Source organism: Melopsittacus undulatus, chromosome 5, assembly GCF_012275295.1.
Source record: "Melopsittacus undulatus isolate bMelUnd1 chromosome 5, bMelUnd1.mat.Z, whole genome shotgun sequence".
NCBI lineage: Eukaryota > Metazoa > Chordata > Aves > Psittaciformes > Psittaculidae > Melopsittacus > Melopsittacus undulatus.
In genome coordinates, this window is record NC_047531.1 from 67,282,718 (window position 1) to 67,296,895 (window position 14,178).

The window sequence follows — 14,178 nt, forward strand, 5'->3', positions numbered from 1 at the left end:
CTTGCTGACATACCCTGTTCTGCAGCTTCTGCCACACTGTTACCATAGCACAAGCTCTGCAAGTTAAGCAGCAAAGACTGCCCTGCACAGGATTCAAGCAGGGACATGGAAAACCACTCAACAGCAATATACGTGTGTATGTTGGCAAGATCAAATCAGTGTACACATGTATTTTTCTCATGAAAAAGAAAAGCAGAACAGAGAAGAATGTGACTGCATTTCTGAGCTGCTAAAACACACAGGACAGCAGCCAAGAAAAAAAATAAATATGCTATTATATGCTAAAGTGAAAGAAGGAAAGAGAGGTGCGCAGGACTTGAGATAAAGCTATTATGGACATGGAAGAAGATGATAAATAAGGCAAGGTGTGTGATGTTAAACTATACAGTTATCCAAGCAGAAACCTGAGATTATAGCTGAGATGGAGGAAAGGCATTTACATGTGTCAGACAATTCTAACAGTAACAGCTAATGACACAAAGCAAAGATTTATCAGATGGCTACATCAGGGCAAACATGGAACTTTTTTAATCTATCTTTCTAAACACACAGAACAAACTTCAAGCAAACATTAAGGTCCTTCCCAACCCTAATTGTTCTTTGATTCTCTGATCCTGTAACAGGACAGAGAATAAGCCTACCGCTCAGAGCTAGATAGGCTATCACTCAATAGAGATGGCAACAGCAACTTTATTACACAAAAGGGCAGACCCTAAGTGAAGTTTGAAAACTTTCTCTACTATACCCATAAGTGGTAACAGAAAAGCCCCATCATCTCCTCCTCCAAGATTCGATTTTCGGGACTCTTGGCACTATAGAAGGGGCTGAAGATTCAGTGGGGGTTTTCAGGCTGCAAATTAAAACTCAGATACCATACACAGACACACACACACACCTTCCTTCATTCAGGTCTTTTCCCAGCTTTTCACCAACATGAAACTCATTTAGCAATTGCTTTTTCTACTCCAGATTTTCCACTATCTGGGCTCTCCTGCTACAGAATACACATTGCAGGCTGTATAAGGTCAGCTATAGCCAGCTACAAGTCATGAGAACATCAGCTGCTCTCTGACGAAATAAAAACCACAAACAAAACCCAACCAAAATCCACCTTTCTTCCCTTCATCCAAGAGTTCACAGCTAGAGGCTCAAATTCAAACACCATCTTTATCAAGGCACTATATTCAGAAAGTCATACTACAAGTCAAGAGCTTGCTTCTCCCACACTTCCCCTGACACCTTAAAGCCATATGAATCACAACATATGCTACTTATTTTGCAAGAAAGACAACTTAAGCTTCTTAGGTATGCATTTTTAAGACAGAAATACCCACTAACCAAGCAGTTCAGCTTTTAATCACCTACAAGAACCTAACAGTCAAAACAACCCCAAACCAAACAACCACTAAACTGATGAAATGAAATTGATGGTTAAGTCTGAAAAAGTAAGCTTTTTTTTTTTTAACCCACAAAAATGCCTATAAAGTGCCTACAATGAATAATAATCCAGACTTAACTGCAGTCTCTCAGGCATCTTTCAGCTATCACTTCTGCACATTATACAATCACAGCAGGGTCAGGTCTCTGCCACTCTACTTTCCCTTGCCTCTACCACACCTGCCAGCACAATGCTCTTGTACGTATGAAATTCACAAAAGGTCAACTGCCAGGCAGCATCCCATATTCAGAATCTTTTAAACAAATTAATAACTCATTATGTTTAGTCCATAGTTCTCATGAACAACACCCAACCAAGCTACCCTTTACACTACTTAAAATGCAAGGAGCCTTAGCTTCCTGAAGTTTAACATTAAAAACAAAAACCAAAAGAGCTAGAAATTTGAAAGGCCTGAGCCTTGTGTTGCTACTCAGCAACACCAAGTGACCATGGTGCTACACAAGTTACTGGTCTTTTGTTCCCCAGAAGCAGACTAAGCCATGCAGTAGTGTCATTTTTCTTCTGAATCTTCAATAACCTGATGCATCAGGTATTGTTCTGCTGAAGAACAACAAATATATTGGACAAAAAGATGATTCTTAACTGTTCACAGCACAAGAGTTGTCATGCTGGTAAGAGGCATAACGCAGAGGCATCTGCGGAGGCATAATGAATTCTTGTACCTGTAATAAGAGGAAGAACTCCTCCACAATTTTTTTATGCAGAATAATTAAGGAACAGAGCTCAGAAATAAACCCACATTAAGGGAACAAAGAACTACAGTGCAGGAAGATAAGCAGAGCAACATTTGCAATATATTTTTATGAGCTTCCTATTGGCAAATATTTAATCTATATAGAATGTAAAGACATACAATTTCTTCTCTTTTTGAATTAAGACTACAGGTGACATTTGGAAGCATCCACAGAATAGAGCAACTGAAACAGTGCAGCTGAATGTTGACTTTTGCCTCATTCTATTCGTGCCCCAGTTCCATCTATGCTGCTTATATTACAATTAATAAACAGATTATTTCAGTATATTTACACTACAAGATAACAGAAGTCCTGTTCATAAAGTGGGTTGTATTTACAAAAGTAATCTGTCAGTGACAGGGAAAGTGGATTAAGATAAGCAAAAAGTCCACCAGTTTTCTTCATTTAACAAAGAAGGAACAAATATAATTTGATAATTAATAAAATACCATCACAAATTATGCATAAAAATGCTGGTTTGGTCACTTTTTATTAACAAAAGAAATACAGGTACTCAATAAAATACTACAGCATACATTTATTGATTTATTATCCTTGGAAATAAAGACCACCTACCAGATCTCTAATCTTCTTTTTGATATAAACCAAACTGTTTGGGAAGAAAGTAGAAATCAACAATAAAATAGGCAAGGCCATCTTTTTTTAAATTCAGGGAAGACAAATATTGTTTATATGCCAAAAACAGAGGGGAGGGAAGTACTAAAGCTTGCTTTAATCCAACAAGAGCATGTTGAAAACCACAGCAACACAATTTGTAACCTGCAAACTGACAGTGAACCAGAACAGAGGTTGCCTACGAATCTAAATACAAAACAAAGCAGAACTACCAAACCCCAAACCCTCTCACACCACAGACCTCACTTCCTTATGCCCGTTCTTAGTTTACAAAGAAAAGAAAGATGTTTTCCTGTTCCAAGCTGAGAACCAAATGAAGCTGATGACACTGAAAGGAGCTGATTATTAAGTTCAAAAGAAAATACTCTCGTTAAAGCATAGACAGGAATATCAAGCACCGTTCTTTAAAGCAGTGACAGTGTGTATAGTTAATATTTAATTCAAGCAGCTGACATGGCACAGTCCCATCTGTACACTCTCAGGTTTATTTTTCATCATTTTTTCCCTCATTTTATAAGGCAGCTCCTTGCTCTCCATTCTGTTATCTACCTTGATTAGCATGTACAAGCTTTCTACTCGATGCTTCTTTCCCTCAGCAGGCTTTCTTTTTTAATGGAGAATTTCTATCACCAAGGGAGAACATTCATTCTTGTTGATCATTTCCAAAATCAGTCTTAAAACCTCTCCTCACACTCAGCAATTTTGTGCATTATTCAAATTGATAGAATCAGCATTTGTGCAGAGGAGGTTTCTTTTTGCTTGCAAATATCACAGGCCTTAAGCTGTCTTTTCCCCAAATGATTTGCTATCACTACTATCCTAATGTAGTTGTGTGCATTAAGGTCTATCCAGTCCTTTCTCAAAGCAGCACAGGCTATTGACAGTGAAGTATAACTACAGTCCTATTTGCCAGCTAGAATCCAGATACTGTTTGTTAAAAATCAGCAAGCAAATCTTTATAGGTAGATTAGCGCGGGGCCTGTAATTCTGCACACAAAACAAGATTCAAATGTTAGCTTATTAGCTCCTCTCTGCAATCACAAAGATTACATTTTAATTACTGATGAGATTTTCCTTTGATCACAGAAGGGACATTACAAACTGTAATTTCAGTACAGGAAATACTGTTCTGCAAACCTTTCAGCCTCAACACCTCACAATGGACAGCCTAGTAAAACATTCAGTGTCAGTTCTGAAGCTAGAAATACTGGCTTAGAATTGCCACTTCTCATGCATTGTGCAGACTCACTTTTTTTTTTTTAAAGACACTAATCAAAGCAATGAGGTATCTTCAAAGTCTACAATTTGCATCATGCAGATTAATCAAGGTTGCTTTGCTTTTGCACATGAAATGATCCTTTTTCTAAAGGAGATTGCAAATAACATGAAAGACTTCAGGTCACAGCTGCCCCTTTTGTTGAGTTACCTTGAAGACCTATCTGAGAGCCCTACACTGAGGATTGCGAGCTAGCAGTTTATAGGAGGTTATCTGATTCTAATGCATTATTAGTACACTTCTGTTATATGCACAAATACATGCATGCACACACATAGTATTTTCTACATGGTAAGCAAGTCTTTGAAGTAAAGCAGATACTAGGCAGTGTGTATCACATAGAGGCAGCACATACCACTGTCTATGTAACACAGGCAAGGATATATTTATAAAAAATAAAAAAAAAACAAACTGAAACACCCCAATCTTCTCACCCAGCTGGTAGTTCTCTGCAGTGTCTGAGCTATCTGGAGGAAATACAAGGTTATGATCGTGCTCTCTTCTAAAGCTATCATCTTCTGAAAACAGCTAAAGCCATTATTAGTCATATGGTACCTAGAGTTTCAAGAAATGAGACAGAAAATTCCCTGCAGCAATTTAACTGTGGTCTGTGTAGGAGACCAAAGCAAGAGAAAGACAGTAAGTAACCGAGGAGACTGGTACAGGTAGTGTAGCTGAAATAGCAGGAGAAAGTTGAGAGGTCACAGTATCATAGAATGGTTAGGGTTGGAAGGGACCTTAGAGATCATCCAGTCATCTCTCAAAAGAAGAAAATCAACAGTAATCCCAGTTGTCTTTAGCTCAACAAAACTAACAAGCAGAAGGCCCTCCCCATCCCATTTACACAGCAGAACAGATGGAAGAGAAACAGAAGGGCCACTTCAGCATTGGCAGAATAGATGCCATTAGGTCAGGAAAGCAATGCAAGTCATATTCACTCACAAAAGATACTCCTCCATTACTGATATATACATTACATCCACCTCAAGTATGTTAGACATCAGCTACAAAAACCATGGCCGAATGTGAAGTCACACTAAATTAACCCTACCTGCTGCTTCAGGGAAGAATTTAACAGCTTTTCTCAATCCTCCTTCTGACCCCTCTCTCCTCCACATTACCAAAATCTTCATAATGTTCCCTGAATTGGAAAAGAGGATGACCGGGGTGGGGGAGAATATAATATCACAGAGAAGCACAGGGCATTGTAAGTTCATTATAAATTCTCCCCATAAGAAATGCAATTCCCAGAAGAGCACATATCTTACTCAAAGAGATACTAAAGGTCAGACATCTGGAAAGCTGGAAATCACTTACTGATCCTGAAATTTCATCTTGTAGACCTTGGATCTTGGCTCCCAATGCAAGATGCAAATGACCTCTCCTTCTCATAAAGACCTGTCTCTTCCCCTCCCAAAGAGGGAAAGGAGCATTAAAAAGAATGAGCATTAACGGAAGAGAGCATTTCTGCGTTAACTTCCGCTGCAGCATGACCATGGATCTCGAAACATCCAGTACCCGAGTGTCCAACAGTCCTTCCAAGAGCAGTGCAGCAGCTTCCAAGACTCATGGAAAACAAGGTAACACTGGCATTACTCATATCAGAGCATGGAACTCCTTCCAAAAAAAAAAACCAAACCCAAAACTATACATCCACCTACTCAGGGGAAAAGAGGTCACTTCCTGAAGTGCTTGGTTGTCTTCACAGGCTCTCTTCAAATGAAATGACCAAAGACTGAAACAATGCCTTCCCAGGCATCCATTCCACCTCCAACCAAACAGCACCACTCCTGGAAACTACATTTAGTTTAGCTGCTAGTTGCAATTCCATGGAGCCAGGCACACACAGGAATGCAGCTTCACATTCAGCAGCCAGGGTGCAGGTGGCTATACAGGCAAGGAGTTGGCACTACTGCCGTATTCCTATACAAGAAGCACAAAGATTATTCATGCCAGTCTACAAACTGGGAGATACACCAGAGATAAACTGCCTAAGAAAGAACACATATATGAATGAATCAATCCATCAAGCAAGCAGCCTCATTTTTCATACTGCACATGAGGGAGGGGATGAGGGAGAGGAAAAAATTAAAACGTTCAAACTCAGTCATGCCCAAATAACATAAACTACACTATATGCATGAAGTCATAATTAATTTTCCATGCATTGCACAGTCGATTGCACTACTCTAAATGGATATTTAAGCTGTCTCGGTTCAACTTGGAGACACAAATAAACTTATGATTGCTTTCCACTGGAAAAAATACTGAAAGAAACATGATGAGTGCTCTCAATTATGGCAAAGAAACTGCTTGCATCAAAACCCTTATAATGGAGCTCTTATCAGACAAGGGTAAAGTCACACAAGGAAGGAGACTGGTGCCTTCTTCTAGAGCCACAATAAATATTTGCTTTCAGGATGCAGTCCTTCTCTTAGACCAGTTCTCCAGTGATGAACAATGGTAAACCCACTCTCCTAGTACAGTACAGCACTGCAGGATTCAACTCCCACAGTTGCAAAGCAACAAACTGCAGTTTATGCAGGCTCACTGGTTTAATGTCTCAACAATATCATAGTTATCCCTTCAGTGCCAAGAACAGTATTAGCTTTATGCAGCGTCAAGGTTCGCAAGTAACACTAGAACCTCCACTGCAAACAAACTCCTCTCAGTGGCATCCCACCAAATGCAGAACAAGACTCCTACCCTGCTCCTTTCCACCACGCATCCCCACACATGGCAGAGGATGCTGCAGTAGGTCCCACAGGCAACCAACTCAGATGCATCTGGAAGGAACAGCTTGCACAGGGGGTGACAAACTCATGGAGATTTATTTCAAAGGCTTCACATGGCTGGAAGCAGTATTTCCCTAACTCTAGGCAGTATTTATATCACCTGCAGAAGCATCATTCCAAACACTTGTGCTAAAGCGTGCTCCAACAGAAAAAGAGTGCCCCATAAGCAGGTATTTACATCAGAATCAACATGCAAGAATAATATTATTCTATTTAGTACCAAAAATGATTTATATCCATCACCACATATCCTCACACCAAGTGGTGTTTCCCATTATACTGCAACTAGACAAGGGAAGCTAAGCTTTCAGGTAAACATGTTTCTTACCGAGTATCAGTTTAGGAGTATCTAAACACAGATTTACTGCATCATTATGCCTTTTCTAAAACTTGCAAAGACTTCAAGACCATAAAATCTCAATGTATTAACTAAAAAATTAGATCAATGAAATATTTAAGCAAATGTTGCCCGTGTTTTGCTTTAAAAAAAAGTACTCATTTTGCCTGTAAAAGCATACTTTTTACTACATGTCTTCACAGTAATTAGGAAAAATAAAATCATCATAAAATTTCAAGCAATGGGCCTTGCTGTGTACCTGGCAGTAAGTGTTTTATAAATCTTACAATACCACATTTTGCCTTTAGATACAACCAGGAATCTTTTATAATTCATTAATTAGACACCAACTAAACCTTTAATTTACCACATAAATCTCCTGTCAACAATATAACCTTCTTTTTAAGTAGCATCATCTAGTTATAATTAATAAGCTGTTTGCCTTAACTCTCCACATCACCTGTAAGAAATACAATATCTAAAGAGCATCTTTTTGAAGGAAAAGATAACCACTGAGATGAGGCCCTCAATAGGTATCAGAAAAAGACGTACTGTACAGGAGAGAAAGCCAAGTTTGGAATGATGCTTCTGCCATTTGAAGAGTCAAGCAAGTCATTTACATGTGTTGTTCGTTACTTGGGAGGGGAAAGGAGAGGTAAAAAGTATCCTTTAGTTTATTAACGCCATTCCTAAGATAGAGCAAATCCAAGCCACAGCTCAGTTTATGAGACCACCTACTTCCTATCAGCTTTAAAAACATGAATATTAAAATCAACCTATTTTCTTCTGATGGACAATTCCTTAAATAGCTAAAACTGTCAATCAAAGTCACCTACAACTTGTATGCTTTCCAAAGCTGGCCAAGAACACTAAATTCAATAAAAATACTTTATTGCATGTTTGAATGACCAGCAATACAGCTGCACTTTCATGTCTAACCCTTTTAAAAAGCAACCCACTGGTCTTTTAAAATAACCTTCAAAATACTATGGATTCTATTTGCAGGCAAGCAAAAGATAACTGTGGAAGAAACAGTTTTCCCTTATCTCAACTGAATTAACATTAACAGCTTCTGCAGCACTACAACACAAACACTGGGAGACAGGATTATTGCACTGGAAAATATGTTAACATACAGATAGCATATGAATGCACCCAAGCTTGGATGCAAGGAGAATGAATGGCTGAGTGAATAAAAGGACAATCAGATACACACACTCCCATATTGTGTCACTGGAACCTTAAGAACTTCCAAAGAGACAGATGCAACGCTCTTAGTGGATGAAGGATCAGTGCTGCACCCTGTGCTGAGGGAATAAGGTGCGATAAAACCTCACATCCACAATTGAGAGTGTAAAGAAAATGAGGTTTATTTATTCCTCCCAAACAGCCAAAGTCCAAGCTACTTCCTCAGAATGAAAACTGCACTTCCCAAATGCCTCTTACCATCTGTCAAACAGTTTTAGCTGCTCTCAAGAGGCTTCTTATGCTACTATATATGTTACATCTGCAACAGATTTTCTTGTTGTAGAGTACAGATGGAATAAAACATTGTTTTATAACAAACATAGCAAAATACTGCACCGGATTTCAATTGTGTACAATCCAGGACCAGTTAAATGAATAAATCACGTCTGACTAACGTATCTGCTGCTAGTCAGTGCCCTATTATGAGCACTGTTCCCTAAACATTATTTGCTCAGTTTATGGGGTTCAGTACTTACATACACCTTCCTTTTAAAAGCCAGTGTCAGTCCTCAAGTCATCAAGCTCCATCAAGTCTCTCTACCATGGTATGAAATTACAAACACGAATTGAGACAAATTACCAGAAAAAGCTGGCAAAGCCTTTAAGATAAAGCTACACAGAGCTGCTTCTACTGTGTCTAAACTGACAGAGCTTCTCAGGCAGAGAAACCATCTCCTGGACCAGAAGTTAGTTTATAAAAACATTCCCAAAAGTGATGCAGACTCTTCAAGGCCAGAGACAAAACAAGTCCACAAAGCAGCAACAATATACCTCCTCTAACTCCCACTATCATGAAAGCGAGTGTCAGTTTTACAAAGTCACTATTTTTTCTACCTTCTGGTTACAATTAGACCTCGCAACACCTAGACAATTTGTGAAAGCCACATTAGTCTCAATATTTGCTCACAGGCTTTCAACAGAAGCAAAAGCCTTACAAACCTCTTTACATTGCTCCAGCTGTAAACTCCTAGCATGACTTTGCACTCTATATTAGTGGAAGAGCTGTACGCAGAGGGAAGGAAGGAAACTATTGACAGGCTGTTAAACCGTGAGGTTGTCAACTTCACACAAAACACAAGACAACAACAAAAGAAATCACTCAAGCAAAATCCAAAAACAATCCTCTAAAACTAATCAAAGCCTTTGGGATAAAAGTTTTGTTATTGTGTGGGGCTTTTCGTTTGGTTGGGTTTTTTTGGGTAAAACAAAACACCAAACCCACCACCCAGACTGTGCCCACTGCATCCTGTATCTTAAGAGATACATTCCTGAACTGTATTACCATCAACTATCTGTTATAATAAAAGTTAATTGTAAAGGCTGTGTAAGAGAAAAACCGTATCAATTCAGCACCATTATGACTGCATCAGAAGGAGGGGTGGAGTTCACTCAGTATTTGACATTTAGAAGTAGTGTTTTTTATTTCCTCACCAATGCACTGAAACAGCCTCGGTGAAGAACTATGATGGTTCATTTCCTATAAAAACAGTGACTATATAAAAACCCACCTCAAAAAGCTTTCTGCTACTGCTCCCCTCCTCCCCAACAGTACATCTGTCATAGAAGCAGGATCTTCATTAATAGCATACTGTATACTGAAACACAATTCACCTGAACAAGATTTCCATATTACAGTTTGAGAAATGGGATCACCAGCTTCTGTGTTTGTACTGTTTCTAGCACATTGCACGTACTGAAGAAAACCAACACTTTCGGGTAGTAAGGCTGTCCTGTTTCCCAGAAAACAGCTGTCACTATTTCCTCACTGAAGGTCTATTTCTGTCTTCCATCACAACTCTTTGGTTTGTTAAACACTAAAACTTGCTCTCCTGTGTTTAATCATACATTTGAGTAACCTTTTTGAGCAGGTTAATTAAAACAAAACAAAAAACCCACACTGCTTAGCCCATTAGGAAGTTTTAACTGTATGACAGCATGTAATTTCTGCAGCAAATTTATTTCCTGTTCTGAAACAGAAGGTCAAGAGACTAATAGATAAGTTATTTGACAGCCTAAAGTGACAGAAATTTCACAGTATGGGGAGGGAGAAAGGAGAAAACTCCACAGAATGCTCCAGCAAATAGAAGTTATGAGAAGCACAGGGGGGAGCAGATGGCAAAATAGAAGTCAATGAAGTGATGAAAGCCTAATAAATTACTTGATGCAGCTTATTAAAACTTGGCTGAGTGATCTATGCAAAGATTTAATGGACAGAGAGGGCGGTGGAACACAACTTCACAGAATACTAAACATGTACAGGTAATTATAAAGGTAACTGCACAAACATGTCTTTGAAAGCATAAGAGCAGGCATAAGAAAAAGGGTAGGTACCACATCACCCGAGACCCTTCTTGATCTCTTCAACAGCATTAAAAGATAAAAAAAAGTGTAAAAAAAAGCAATTGTCAATAAACTTCCCCCAAAATTACTTTCTATTAATTTTAATAGTGGTAGAATTATGAGCTGGAAGGCCCTTTACTAAAAAATCAGTTTTTAACTGATTTCACAGAGCAGTATGTTTAAGAGAAGCTCTTCCCCTAACCCACAATTAAAGTAGGAAAATGATCTACAAAGTGCCAAGTCTAAGCTACATCCATTTCAACAAATTCTGCTTACTTACAGCATGATCTTAAGGGTCTTTTCCAACTTAAATGATTCTATGATCTTTGCAACAATGGAAAAGAGAAGCCAAAGAGCCCACAAGCGACCACAATCACACATCTCTCTTCTCAACTAGTTTCAGTTTTGCAGCAAACTGCATTAAAAATGCATCTGAAAGGAGGGCTCTACAGCTGAAAAAGGCATGCATTCACAAAACAAATTACTTCAATGCTCAGGAGTTTTGATGAAAAACTAGTACATGACTAAAGCAACAAACATTCTCACAGGTTTGCAGGGAACTCTAAAATGAAACAGCACTCAGAGTTTCACCAGTCCTTCCTATAGCTACTTGATAGCTCACAAGGGAAATCATGTTCTACACCTTTTCCCTCCATCATTGGAGGCCAGTACTACATCAACTCTAAACTAACTGGAGAACCTACCTGACAAAAACAAGTAGGGGGCAACACTCCACACACACTCCTCCTACTGCCCACAATGTTTGCTGTGGATAAACAACTGACTGTTAACAGTCTCTTAAGAACTTCAAAAATTAGGTTGATATTAAACAAGCATCAGCTGGGCCTCAACTGTGCTAACACTTCATCATCATCATTATAGAACCATATAGGGTTAGAAGGGACCTTAAAAATCACCAAGTTCCACCTCCCCCCACCACAGGCAGGGACACTTCCCACTAGACCAGGCTGCTCAAAGCCCTGTCCAACCCTGCCAGGGATGGGGCAGCCACAGCTTCTCTGGGCAACCTGTGCCAGTGCCTCACCACCCTCACAGTGAAGAACTTCTTCCTAGTATCTAATGCAAGTCTATCCTCTTTATGGTTAAAACCATTCCTCCTTTTCACATGCCCTTGTAAAAAACCCCTCTTAACATTTCTTGTAGGGCCCCCATGGATCAAACAGAACTATATTTGTTGTGAAGAAGCTGAAATGATCACAAGAAAACTTCCAGATGAAAATCAGCAGTTTTTAAAGATTTCCTGTCCTCAGTCCCAAGAACTCTTTTGTTTGTATAGTAGCTCACATGCAGCAACATCACATGTTGGAAACGTCTCCAGTGACATGCAGGAACGCTGATGGCTTTCCTCCTTTCAGAAAAGGAATTCTATAACACACAGTTTACAAAGACACTGACTTCAAGCTAACGTCTGCATTATCATCGAGTATGTTAAGTAAAAAGACTTTAGACAAGACACGAATGCACTCTTTCAGAAGCAAGCCATTTATAAGGCCTCCTAATAAAGATACATTAGAGCAGCTGGCAGCAATAAGAGACTAGCGATAACAGTAGGGATTTAGGTTTCGCTCCCCAGGGCACTGCTAAATCAGCAGTCTCTTCCCAGTAAGGAGGCTCCTCATAAGCAAAGGAGCTAAATTTTAGCTGCACTCGGTACTTAACCCGGCGGTTTCCAAACCGCAGCTTGTGGATCCTCACGGGCCTAAGGTGTGAGCAGGGCAATCAATAAAAGCAAATCGACCGCGAAGCGGCTTCCAAGTGCCAAGCAGAGGCACCCAGCTACACGGAGGCGCTTTGGTCTGTGCCCACTCAAGGCTCTCCAATGCCCACTCCGGGCCCCGCAGCCCACCCTTCCAGCGCCCAGTCCCACACCCCCGGCTGGGCGGAGACCGAGCCACTACCGGAGACCCCAGAGAGCCCTCGGCTCCACCCGCCCCAGCCAGAAGCTCGCCGCAGCACCGCCTGACCGGCAACACGACCCAGCCACGTCCCCCGCCGCGACGGCTGCGGTGCTGCCCCACACCCCGGAGCGCCGCTGCGGCACGGAGGAGGGCTCCGGGCCAGGGCCTGGCGGGGTGGAGAACCCCTGCCCTCCCGCGGGCTCTCTCTCACCTCTCCCCGCAGCCAGGTGCGGTGCCTGGGACCGCTCCTCTTCTCCCCTCTCCGCGGTGCGGGCTCCGCCTGCTGTGCACAGCACCGACCGCTCCTTCCCCCCGCACAGCGCCCGGTCGCCGCTTGATCCGCTCATCCGCCGCGGCAGCCGCGCACGCAGGCGCGCCCTGCCCCGTCAGGCGGTGGCCATCGGCGGTACCGCCCCCTGAGGCGGCCCGCAGCATGGGGGACAAGGGCTGAAGGAGGAGAGCTGAGGTGGTGGAGGCTGCGGGAAGCTGAGCGGGTCTGGGTCTGTGAAACGGTTGCGGGGGGTGAGGGTCCAGAGGTCCTTCCACAAGGAACAGACGGGAAGATGTAATCCTGGGGGAAGAGTCTGAACTTACGAGAAACGTTGAGGGAGGTCTAGCTGTGAGGGGGCTGCTAGAGCTCACGGTGTTGGAGCTGTGCTAATTGATACAGGGGTAACCAATGTACAGGGGGGTAATACAGAGAAATTGTGCAAGGGGGTTAAAGGAATTCCTTTGCTTAAACAAAAGTATTGTCTGTCCTAAGTACCTGCCATTGCCATCTTGCCAAGGCATTGATTACTGCTGGAGAGGGAGAAGCAGACGCTAGTTCTACTGACAAGGGACAAAAGCAGATGATTGGTTCCACTGATAAGCCGGGGAGAGGCAGACTGTGCGCCGACCAAATCTGAAGGCCATGACAAAAGCACAGGTGGTTGGTCCTACTGAGAAGCAGGGGAGAAGCAGACTGGGCGCCGACCAGACCCTAAGGCCGTGTCTGGAGGTTAAAAGGTGTAAAGTTTAAGAAGAGGAAGACTCATTTACTTCATCCTGAGACCCCTGTCCATGACCAGAAGGGGCACTGCGCAGGCGCAAAGGACCTTCTGGCTCATTATAGTACGAAGAGGGGATAGATACTAAATATGTATAGGCGGATTGAGCAACCTCACGTCTGTGTATACCTTAAGAGAATAAATGTAAAGGGAGAACAACCCTGAGGTGTGCATGCTTTGGAGGAGCTATCCCCATGCACCTCAGCGCTGAATAAAAGCATACCTACTTTACAACTTTAACGAGTTGTTGAGTCTGTCCACGCATCAAATGAAACCCTTTTCTTGCGAGCAGTGCTGTTCCTTCAAGTGGAGAATGAAGGGTGCACAGTGCTGGAAAAAGTACAGTCATAAATACCACAGCAGCATTGCATTAATCATCGAGTGT

General features: G+C 41.5%; 1 protein-coding gene across 2 annotated transcripts in view; it reads right to left on the reverse strand.

Moving 5' to 3' along the window:
* The window catches only part of OSBPL8 (oxysterol binding protein like 8), a 91,971-nt gene extending 78,898 nt beyond the window's left edge, over positions 1 to 13,073 (reverse strand). For both annotated transcript variants that reach the window (XM_031047944.2, XM_005147902.3), the window contains exon 1: positions 12,956 to 13,073. The gene's annotated coding sequence lies outside the window, so the exon portion shown is untranslated. The remainder of the gene's footprint in view (positions 1 to 12,955) is intronic.
* Positions 13,074 to 14,178: the final 1,105 nt, after the last annotated feature.